Raw genomic sequence first — 12,397 nt, 5'->3', positions numbered from 1 at the left:
AGCTCTCGGTAAACTCTTCTGCAATGAAACAAGCATTGTTTAACAAGCTCCGCCTCCGCGAATCTCACCCGACACGTTCCACGGCGTAGCGTGTGATTGGTCGATGGAGGTGTCAATCAACTCCATGTAAACACTTTGGCTCGTCGCCAGCTCTATAAAACCAATTATGGAACAAGGAGGTTGAACTGTTTCAAGCTCCCCTTCCTTCAAGACTTCGATGATCAAAACAAGCGAAGAATTTTTGGAGGGCAGTTTCAAGGCCGCTCAAACTCGACTCATTAAAAGACGGATGCGGACTTGGTTATAACTCAATGAAGCAACACCCTACAAGAGCCCAAAGCGTTTATTGGATGAGTTGTAGGACTAACGGCAGCTAAGACGAGAGCTTTTTGATATTGGGTCCGGGAACCGCAAGGGGGCGCTTGTGGTTTAAAAAGGGTTTTAGATGCTGTCAAGGGGGAAATTCTAATATTAATTATGCCCAGTCCTTGATCTTTTAGGTTATGTTTACACAACAGTTATTAACCAAAAAAAAGGAAACTCTCTTGGAGTGTTTTTGCAGGTGTGTAATATTTCTATAAACATCTGTGTAGATTCGTGTGAACAGTGAATGCTTTAGTCTGTACGTGAAACTTTACAAAACAAAAATTAGTCTCAATAATTTTTATAGTGTCCTTGGTACAGAGTATATATGCATGATTTAAATATGGAGTAATATTGATAATCTATTTACTATATGGTTGGCCTCGGTATACCTCAGACCCAGCATAGGACCCCAGGAAGTCTGTTAGCCCATAGAGTTTCTATAAATTATATACAATGTAATTGTTCTATCATATTTTATAGAACAAGAGTCTAATAAATACAAATTAACCTTAATTAGTACATCTATAAAATCTGTTTCCCCCACCCCCAAATATGGATCTGTCCAGCAGTCAAATCAGATGAAAATTTTGTTTTAAAAAACAAAAAGGTTAATTCATTATTTATAGTTATGAACTCATTTCAAGCAAACAAATCTTTTTTAAAAAAAGTAGAGATTGTGTTAAGATAAAATATAAAAAGCAAGACTGAGTGATATAAGAAAAATAAATAAATAAATACAAGTGTGCAAATTACTGTAGAACTTCTGAGATCCTATCGCTCGAATTACTTAGAACTCCCGAATCACTAAATCTGGCCCTGCTAGTTGGTTAGAATGAGGAATAGATTATTTGCTTATAATTAAGCATCATTGTTAGTTATTACATCAAATACATGTAACATGTAGAAAAAGGCCTCATAATTTAAAGCGTTCGTTTTTTCTAATGTTTTCATTTTGAAGTGCATTTTTGTCATGTAAACCTTTAAAACTGTGTATTTGTTTGATTGCATTAGTTTTTATTTAAACCACAGCCTTATTTAACAGAATAAAATCTAAATTAGCCACATGCATTTAGAGTATATGTGTGTATGCATGAATCTATGTGTGTGTATATAAAATGGGAAACAGGAAATATGCTGGGGCCATTGCTTTTTTTTTTTTACATCCCTCAAAATAAATTGTCTATATAGACCATTTTGAGTGATGTAAACAAAAACAATGGTCCCAAGGTATTTCCTGTTTCATATTTTCAATTTCTATCTTCTGAGAATCCAAAAAGAGCCACATATTTATGAGTAATGTTATGACAGCTGTTTTCACATTATGATTTAATTGCCTCTTGATACAGTTATGAAATAGTTTGATAACAAGCAGGAAATGTTCATGGGCCAGTGACATGACCACTTTGAAATGGTCTATATCAGAGATGCCCAAAGTAGAGCCTGCAGACCAAAGTTGGCCCATAGTAATCTTTAATTTGGCCCACCATCCCATCTGAGAAGAAATAAAAATGAAGGTTGCAGCAAATGCATTCAACAGAGATCGTCAGTTCTATTTAATGTGACCTTTTGTTTGCTTGTTTGTTTAATTGTTGAGCTACAAAAAAGTCACCTGAAATGAAACGTTTTAATTAAATGTCGTGAATCAGATTTTTATAAAGGTAAATACTGTCACTCAAAGATAGAGAACAATACACAAGAAATTTTTGGCCCTTCATATGAAAAAGTTTGGGCACCCCTGTATCCCATATTGTACAGTGTGAATATAAAATATGAAAAACTTTTAGAAACAGAATTGTGTCCTATTAATAAAAAGGGCTCTACAGGAATTCACTGTTGCTTGGAGACTTTTTCAAAACTGTTTAAAATCCTTTCATATGATTTACATGATCAAACAAAAATACACACACAAGCGTGTTTTCCCAGTTTTCTGAATCAACCATTCACAGTCAGTCATTGAAGCATGACATCACGAATTCATCTGAACTTGAACTACAAACTCTAGACGATCAATCGATCGGTTCACGAGACCTTTCCACATTGGGAGAGAAAAAAGATGATTAGAAAAAAAAACCTGGTGCGGTTTCTAACCACCCCTGTCGTGCGCCTCTACTGTGAGGCGGTTTCAAGGCGTCCTCGTGAAGGTGGTAGTGGAAGCGGGTCACACAGGCGGAAAAGACCTGTGTGAATTGTCAGATTCGAAAGAGCAGACCTCAACTGCAACTCTTGCTAAAATGACAACACTTGCGGCTAAAACGCCGAGCTTCGGGACTAGGCCTTATTCCCATGGACTCGCGGGAACAATAGCGCTGATTCGCCGCGGAAAGCGAGGCGCGGTCATCATGACTCTCCGAGCTTGTGTGTTGTTAACGGCCAGCGGAGCGGCGGTAAATGGCAGACGCTATCGGCTTTGATCACGTTGGCAATTTTAACTGGCTAAAAATCAGCGTGGATTGTTGCTTTATGGATCCTTTCTCTCGTCCTTTGTCACCGTCTGTCTGTAACTCTCGGTTATCTAAGGTGGGTGTTGATGTCGAATGAATGTCGTAGAAAACAACATTTTAGCGATACCAAAACTAGTACTTTAATAGTTTTGAGTTTTATGATTAATATTCTTTAAATGTTTGTCGTCGCGTTCAATTTTGGTTAAGCATGGACGGACATCTTTACTGAATATTTAAAAATACTGAATTTACGACGGAAATGTAATTTGAGAATATAGAGTTGTCAATAATTGTAATGTCTAAGTTTTGATTTTGTTGAGTATATTGTTGTGCAATTTATTAAAACATTAACCATATCTATATATTTATATTGATTTTTATCAAGGATACATATATATCGTTTGAAACTAGATTTATTTATATATATATATATATATATATATATATATATATATATATATATATATATATATAAATATATAAACAGAAAATGTGTGTGTGTGTGTGTGTGTGTGTGTGTATATATATATATATATATATATATATATGTATGTATGTATGTATATATGTATATATATATATATATATATATATATATATATATATATATATATATAATGTTTTAAGAAATCAAGACATGTAAACCCCTACATGAATTTTTTATTATATATTACCTATTTTGCATATATTTTTTGTATTTTGTTTACATGGATTTATGCTATAATGTGCAGTGTATGCAAACAAAACATTAAAACAAAAATAAAAAGATAAATGTCTTGTGTTTAAGATGTACCACAAATGCACTCATTTAAGTGCGTACATGCTACAGCATGCAGTATTATGGATCCAAAAAAATTAGCAACATGTTAGAGCCTCCTGAACATTTCACATCTGCAACAATCAAAAGTAGGTTCATTTAAATAAAGTGCAAAATGATGTGATTTATGCTTGTTTCATTGTACAGTTTTCTGAATCAGTGTGCATTAAAAGAAAATCCTTTTACACAATGTACACATTTCTTTCTCCAATGTAGGACTTCATGAACAACGCACATCTTGCTTTATTTGGACCAGAAAGCGTCTAAATAAGTATTAAATTGGGCTGCATGAAAACCCCCCACGCACATGCATGCTTTGCGTAACAGGCCTTTTTTCCTGAAACGTGCAAATAAGCAAGCTAATGGCCAAAGAGAATTTGCAAGTCACACACTGCTGTGAATACTTCCCTTGTAAAAGTGAAGGTGGATGTTTGTAATTATAATGCAAATGCACAGAAAATGTATAATGGGGGGTGAAACTCAGTTGTTACTGACACTAACTGTCATGCGAAACAGTTTCGTTGGCTTTTACGTCTCTTACTTTTCCCCTTTACATGCTTGCATACATATATTTCTTAATGATGTTAAACAAGCAAACATATAGTTTTAGTATCAGGCAGCTGATTTATTCTATTGTTTATTACTGATGTTTTATTTTACAGTTTGTGTTTGTATCAGTGGTTTCATGAACTATCACAAAAGACTTTAGATTATTAAAGTGTTCTTCAAACTGAATAAAAAGTGTTGATTTAAAGAACAGTTTTCTGACATTTTATTTCATAACATATCACTCCCAAACTCTTTTTTTGAACCTTTATATTTAGGAATGTGCATCATACTTTAAAAATATAATAGTCTCAGTTCCTCAAAAATGAACGGTGCTCTAAAATTAGATTAGATTAGATTCAACTTTATCATCATTACACATGTACAAGTACAAGGCAACGTAACGGTCTAAAAAAAAAGTGCAATGGCAGCAAGTGCATGATATAGGTATAAGTTATAAAGTGCAATTATAGAAAAACTGGGAAATAGTTACAGATGTATGTACTATAAATAATATATACAGGTTGTATTAGCTATGAACATAGATTTACAATAGATGAACAAATGTACAGGGTGCTATTAAATTAATAATCAGAAGTATGCAGATAGATATGAACATACTAACATTCATACATAAAACTAACATGAACATACATAAAATAACCTAATGTCTAAGTAAAAGCAGTACAGACAGAGAGTATAAATTTAATGATAATGAAAAGAATAGGTAATGATTGTTTCAGGCCAGTCTGTTAAAAATATACATGGCATATTATCACGATTCTAAGAGCATGTTTGGTAAACATTTATTTAATTTTTTTTGTCTTGAGCACACTGAGAAAATATGCAACAATCATGAGGGAATGCTTGCACGTAGACTATTTTTCAGAGCATGTGAACTTCTGACATTTCTAAATGTTACAATTTTCAACCTTACAGTTCCTGGCAGACACATTTTTTTTTACCAAAAGAGTTTCCAAAAGTAACAAAAGACTGTAGTTATTGTAATCTGAGAAATGATAGTATAAAGCTGCATATCTCTGCCAGTTTAGCAAAAGGTCAATTCTATAAAATAAAGATATGATCTACCTCCCACAGACTCTGTTGTTTTTGAAAATCAGATGACTAGTGTGTGTGTGTGTGTGTGTGTGTGTGTGTGTGTGTGTGTGTGTGTGTGTGTGTGTGTGTGTGTGTGTGTGTGTGTGAGAGAGAGAGAGAGAGAGAGAGAGAGAGACAGAGACAGAGATAAAGAACCAAAAGATAAAAATGTAGATTGCTGTGGCTTTCATTTCCTAGCAATCTCAAACCCAAACCAGATTCAGCCCATGTTTTCTCTTAAATGCTCATGGTTAGGTTTGAGAACAATAGGGTTTGTTTAAAAGGTTTATTTTTAGAATGGAAGTGTATATCTAACTGTGTGTATACAGCATCGTTAAAATAGCTTAGCAAAAACCACAATGATTAGCAACATGAGCTTGTGGAAGTTGTAAACAACACCGGCTCGTGAAGGTTTAGGCTTGTTTACTGTGCAGTATATTGCCATTTTATTAAATTTAATTATAAATGTAGTCTCTTTAAATTATTACAGTAACACTGGTTACAGAGAATGAAGTGTGTAGTTTCATAAGAAAGCTAAAGATCGTGATTAAACGCAAACAAAAATGTGTCATGAAAAACAGCGCCATCTCGAGGGATGTCAAGATCTTCTTGGGAGGGAAGAGCGCTGACCACAGCAAACTACGCAATTCAGCATACTTGTATCTAACCTTGATATTTTAACAGCTGGCCAGGCTCATTTTTATAATGCATTGCAAATGCAAACAAATAAATAAAAACGCACTGTTTCAGTTATGGTTGCTTCTCATAAAACCGCGATGACAAGTGCAACAGAAACCAAAGCACCTACTTGTGTACTAAGTTCACGTTACTAACGCACACGAACAGAAAAGGTCAATGTTGTGGATGTTAGCCAAGAGTACAATCTTTCCTACTCCATCAGCAATAAAGATTACTGTTTATCAACAGATATAATTTACAGTCAAGGGCAAAGTAATGGCTTGTAGCATAGAAGACGTATTGTGACAACCTTGAATCATTTATCTTTAATTAAAAAGGGCATTGTTCCTGAAGTTGATTGGTCAAGAGATGTGTTTTTTTATTTAAGATAAAGCTGCGGCTGCTTAGCAAAACACAACTGTGTAATACTATGCAACAACCTTAGCCACATAAACACTCATTACAGTGTCAAAACTCTTCTAAGATGTGTATATTTCTGAAAAAGAAAAGAAAAAAGTGTATTTAGTGAGGTACAAATGACAGCATAATTGATTATTCACACCATTTTTCTATATTATCAATCTAAAAAATATTGTGTTTTGTATTGTGTGTGTAGCTTTGATGATTCAAAATGTCCACCTTATATTTGAATGCATAAAATGTGCGATACGTCTTATTCATTGGTTACTTAAATACCTTAAAGAATGAGAAACATTGTTTTTAAATCCAAGAATGTTTCAGTATTAAATTAATATGTTTGATTTGATATGATTTTTTATTTCAAACAACAACAAAAAATCATACACTTAAAACAATTATTTAAATAAAATACATTTCATCATGGTCCAAATGGAGTGGGATAATGTGTATAAGATAAATATGTTCAAATATTAAATATGCAAGAAAATGCTCTTTGTGATATCAATCAGTGTAAGTTTTGTATGGTTAATAATAGCTGTAATTGATTGACACTTTCAATTTAGAATTGCTGTGTCTCCTGAAAAGTAAGGTGGGTGGGATGTTCAAGGATGTTATGTAAATTAACCTGTAATCCATGTTTCTTAATTTAGAGATAAAAATACTTCTCAATCAGTTAGACCATGAAATTAATAGTTATGCAAATTGCTAAAAACTTAAGAATAGCTATAACATTTTCTTCATTACATCCTGTCCCAATCAAAAATGATTAAGTGTTAAATGTTCATTTTTTGTCAGCCAATCCACCTTGTTCAAAAACACTTATTTGAAGTTCCTCTAAGATTTAATATGTTGAATAAAAAGTAATCTAAATGTAATCCAAAAATAATCACTCCCAATACATCACTTTAAATAAGTAATATATATTATACTAAGTATAATTTTTGAATATAATTCATAGAGTACAAGTTTAAACATTTTGCACAATTTCTTAAGTAATCTAGCAAGCCCTGTATATATCAGTCACACCTTTCATTTATACACATACAGTATTAATGCAGGAAAGTGAAAAAGCAAAATTCATGTTTTTAATTCAAAATTCATAATTGTGCTTAAAAAGTTTAACCTGTGTATTTACAGCATGTTAAAGTCGAGTGACCAATAAAAGATGAACATGTCATAGTGTGGCCTCATAGCTTAATAAAAAAAATGTAAATATGCAGTAAGGTGGAATGTACAGTATACTTTATGTTTTCATATTTTTAAGTTATTGTTGTTTGCTTTAGTTTAATAATATTTAATTTAGTTTAAAAAGACATTGCGGATCATGAGGTAACAAATTTAGCATGTTCAAAGTTAAGTGTGAGAATAGCTTTGATTCTTTAATTTCTCTCAAAAAATGTTTTTTTTTTACTTTAAACATTGACTCATACATTTTTCAAACATTGAAAAATTTTTTTACTTTTCTAAATTAACCAAATATATTCATAATTTCAGAAATATTATGAAATTAATTCATATCCTCAGATGCAGTTTATTCTAGTGCGTTTTTGTGTTAAAATGTATTCGTTTTGTTACGGTTATGCTTGGCGTCTACACTACTTCATCTCTGACCCGAAAAACAGTAAGTTACCCCATTGTAGTTTGGAAATGCTGTATTTCAGTATAGATGGACTGAAATGGAGACTTTTAAAAACAGAGGCATGGCAATCCACAACTATTCTCTGACTGGTGTCCTGTACTATTTTGTATCGTTCCCCGATTTGTCCACACATGACCATTACTAGCAGACTGCTAGTTTGGATTACAGAAAATTTGCATATGCCCAGTAAGTGTGAAAGGTCCCTTTTTGCTGTAGTGTGGATAGAAGATTGTTTTTATTAAAAACAGCAATATGGATCTGTCGCGTTTTCTCCTAAATGACATTTTAAAATGTATATGTACCCTCAGAAATCAGGAGCTGCACTTTAAAAGAATTTAATATTTCGAATACTATTTTATTATGATGATTATGAAAATGTACTATAGTAAATACAGTATAGTTTAATTTTTATAGTTCTATAATACTAGACAGATCTGACAATCTTGCTTAACTATACACTGCAAAAAATGCTTTTCTTGCTTAGATTTTTTGTCTTGTTTCTTGTCTAAATATCTAAAATTTCTTATAGCAAGAAGCATTTTCTAAACAAGCAAAACATATTGTCTTGTTTTGAGAAATAATATGCCAATATCAAGTGAGTTTTTCCTTAAAACAAGCAAAATAATCTGCCAATGGGGTAAGCAAAATAATCTTGTTTTTTCTTTTGACGTAAGATTATTTTGCTTACCTATTTTGCTTACACAGTATTTTACTGTAATATGAACTGTATTTTACTGTAGGACAGTTACTGTATTTTAAAGTTGCACTGTAAAAAATACAATTCTTTTTATAGTAAAGCTACACAAAACTGTAAATACATGTACAGCTAGATAAATGGTAGTGTAAATACAGTATTATTGTCGTAATTGATTTACAGTAAGTTACTTGTGATTTGCTGCCAGGAAGTTAAGGTGGATTCTACAGGAAATCTTAAACAGTGAATTCTGTACATTTAAGCACAGACAGGTAGGGCAAGAAAAATGCCAGTCTGATATTTCCAGAGCATTTTTATTTATTCTATAGTGGTTTGACCACCTAAACTGACACACACAATAAGAAAACCACCTCAACTTCAACGCTGCCTATTTTATTCCAATGCTTTTACTATACCTGCGATTTCAGTCACACAAATGCCGTACATTGGTCCCCAGGGCCAGATGTAATCTACTTTACTGCTTTATCTGCAGTTTACTGAGAGACACAACTGCTTACTGGCAAAATACCTCTATGTATCAAAACTGAAAAACCAGCTTAAAGATCTCCACCTAAACTACACTTCCCTAAACAACAGAAAATCTCACAGACATTTAAACAGCAATATTATGTGTTTGGATACTGAATTTATTGGGTTTTACAGACTTGCTTTTCTGAGGTATCCTAGAAATCCTCCGGGAATTTAGCTTTCTGCTTTCCTGTGCTTTCGGTCTTATAGGCAGTGACAACTCAGCGCTTGACAGGCGAATGAGACAACCTGCCACGGAGCTCAGAGACCTTCCCAGGATGTCGAGGCCTTTCTGGGGCTTAATCTCAGTGTGGCGGGACGCTCTTATGACAGCTTTTAATTCTCTCTGGGCAACATTCATCATGCACTGTCTGCTATGGGCGCTGGATCAAATGTACCCCGGGATACTGGCATTCCAGCCGATGTGTCCCAGCCCACTTTACACCGTCACATATATTCATGGCTCTCTTTTTTATTCATGAGTTTGCTCGCCTTTTGTTAGACTGTCTGTGAGTGACAAGACAGCGGCCGTCTGGCCAGACTGATCATAGTAGATGTAAATGCATGAGGAAAAGAGGAGTACACATCATGATTGTGTGAATTTATTAGAATGAAAACATCATTTTACATTTGAATATTTGTGAGCGTTCTTTATTTTATTTTATTTTTTTTAGCTTTTTTTGTGGTGTAATCTGTTATTTTAGTATTAAATTTAGTGTCATTGAGTTTATTAATTAATAGTTTGATTAAGTGTTGAAATTGCAATTGATTACAGTGTTATCAAATTCAGTTATGCTCAATAACAATGAAAAGAAATCATATGTATTTATATATTTAGGTATTTTATTTTAGTGGCAGCATAGAGTTAATTTTAGTAAAAAAAATTGTTATATACAGTTAATGTCAGAATTATAAGCCCCCCTAAATTATTAGCCCCCGTTTATTTTTTTATCCCATTTTCTTTTTAACGGAGAGAAGATTTTTTTCAGCATATTCCAAATATAATAGTTTTAATAACTAATTTCTAATAACTGATTTATTTTATCTTCCATGATGACAGTAAATAATATTTGACTAGATATTTTTCAAGACACTTCTATAAAGCTTAAAGTGACATGTAAAGGCTTAACTAGGTTAATTAGGTTAATTAAGCAGGTTACGGTAATTAGGCAAGTTATTGTATAATGATGTTTTGTTCTGTAGACAATCAAAATATATATAGCTTAAAGCGGCTAATAATTATGACCCCAAAATGTTTTTTAAATTAAAAACTGCTTTTATTTATTCATTCATTTTCTTTTCAGCTTAGTCCCTTTATTAATCTGGGGTCGCCACAGCGGAATGAACCGCAAACTTTTCCAGCATATGTTTTACGCAGCGGATACCCTTCCAGCTGCAACTCATCTCTGGGAAACATCCATACACACTCATTCACACTCATACACTATAGTCAATTTAGCCTACAGGGAGAACATATAAACTCCACACAGAAACGCCAACTGACCCAGCCGAGGCTCAAACCAGAGACCTTCTTCCTGTAAGGTGACAGCGTCGCCGCGTCGCCCAAAACTGCTTTTATTCTAGCTGAAATAAAACAAATAAGACTTTCTCAAGAAGAAAATCTTGAATTTCCTTGCTCTGTTAAACATCATTTGGGAAATATTTAAAAGAGAGAAAAAAATCATATAATAATTCTGACTTCAACTGTATATATAGAGTGTTAAGGACTGTGAGTGTGTGAGAATTTCAAAAGAGCTTAAAGAATTAAGACAGAAGAAACTGTTTTATTTGTAACATTAATAAAGACTAATTTGCTAGAATTATTAGTATGATAAAGACTATAGTGTTATTTTACATTTGCTGATTCAATTTACCTGAATACTAACAATAACAGCACTGTTTTTTAAATTAAACAGTAGTTTCCTCCTTATAATTTATTTTTCCAGATATTTTAGGATGTATATTATTATTTAGATATATATTTATATATAGGGATGGGCCATATTTAAAAAGTTAATTAAATATCTCATTACTTCAGCCTAAAGGAAGTGAGTTCACAGTAATCATCGATTAATTTTTAACTTAACTGGTTTGTAGCAGTTTGAGTTGACTAAATTTATTGGGTTTTACAGTACTCAATTGCTTTGAGTTCTCTTCATTTATTGGGTTTTGCTGTGCTCAAATTGCTTCATTTACTCAAATGGATTAAGATCACAGTACTCATTAGGATTAGTTTTTCAGCTTAAATGGTTTGTTGCAATCGGTTTCCTCAAATGGTTTGAGTTACCCTAACTTTTTAGGCTTCACAATGTATATGAAGAGATTATTTGCAAAAATAGATGACAATTTTTCAGAAAGTTTCCTAGAAATCATGTCTCATTTATACTCATACTCATTTATATTGAGTATTGAAGAGTCAGTTTAATGGTAAAGGGAATGACATCATGATCCTTTTTAAAAGTATTTTGTAGTATTTTTGAAAATACACCATTTTATTTTGATTAATTTTGTGGCTGTTGTATTTTATCATTTATATATATAATTTCTATTTAAAAATAGACAGTTTCTGTTTTTAAATTAGTGTAGTCATTGTCAATAGCTATTATACTAATATCATATTGACATGTTAAATGGTAATTTAATGATTAAAAAGGCAAGTATATGTCATTAGAGAAGTCATCAGCAATGTACGTTTTAATTCTTCTCTAATGCAAGAAAAAGAAAACTTTTCTGTATGTTAAATAAGTGTCAACATTCACTTTCATGACTTTTCATGTCTTTAAACAACAGAATCCTCTTCGTAGAAAGAAGAAAGAAAAGCATACATAACCTACTGTCTATATTAATAAAAAGATATTCATCCGCAGGTCAGAGTCATTCTTCAAAACATTTCTTACTTTTCATTTTTTAATACAAAAACTACAGCAAATCCGTTGGTAAAACCTTAATCTTCCTCTGGAAAGAAACCTTGTGAATAAGAATGATGTTGTGGCTTAAACATTTCCAGTGAAATCCAATCAGGGACTTAACACAAAGCGACTATCAGACTCTGAGGGGAGAGAGAAAGAGAGAGAGAGCTTTCAGGAAATTAAACTTATTTCAATGAAAAATTAAACGCAGTTCAAATCAGGCCCTCAATGCGGGTGGGAGAGCGTTTGACATTTTTAATT

General features: G+C 32.7%; 1 long non-coding RNA gene across 1 annotated transcript; it reads left to right on the top strand.

The window, feature by feature from the left end:
- Positions 1-2,512: 2,512 nt before the first annotated feature.
- Positions 2,513-9,862, top strand: LOC147845976 (uncharacterized). The gene is made up of 2 exons (XR_015481085.1): positions 2,513-2,883; positions 9,438-9,862. It is a non-coding gene; the product is annotated as an uncharacterized LOC147845976 (long non-coding RNA).
- The last annotated feature ends 2,535 nt before the right edge of the window (positions 9,863-12,397 follow it).

Source organism: Danio rerio, chromosome 3, assembly GCF_052040795.2.
Source record: "Danio rerio strain M-AB ecotype USA chromosome 3, GRCz13ab, whole genome shotgun sequence".
In the NCBI taxonomy this organism is placed as follows: Eukaryota; Metazoa; Chordata; class Actinopteri; order Cypriniformes; family Danionidae; genus Danio; species Danio rerio.
The sequence above is the reverse complement of the archived record's forward strand: the minus strand, read 5'-3'. Positions and strand labels throughout refer to the sequence as shown.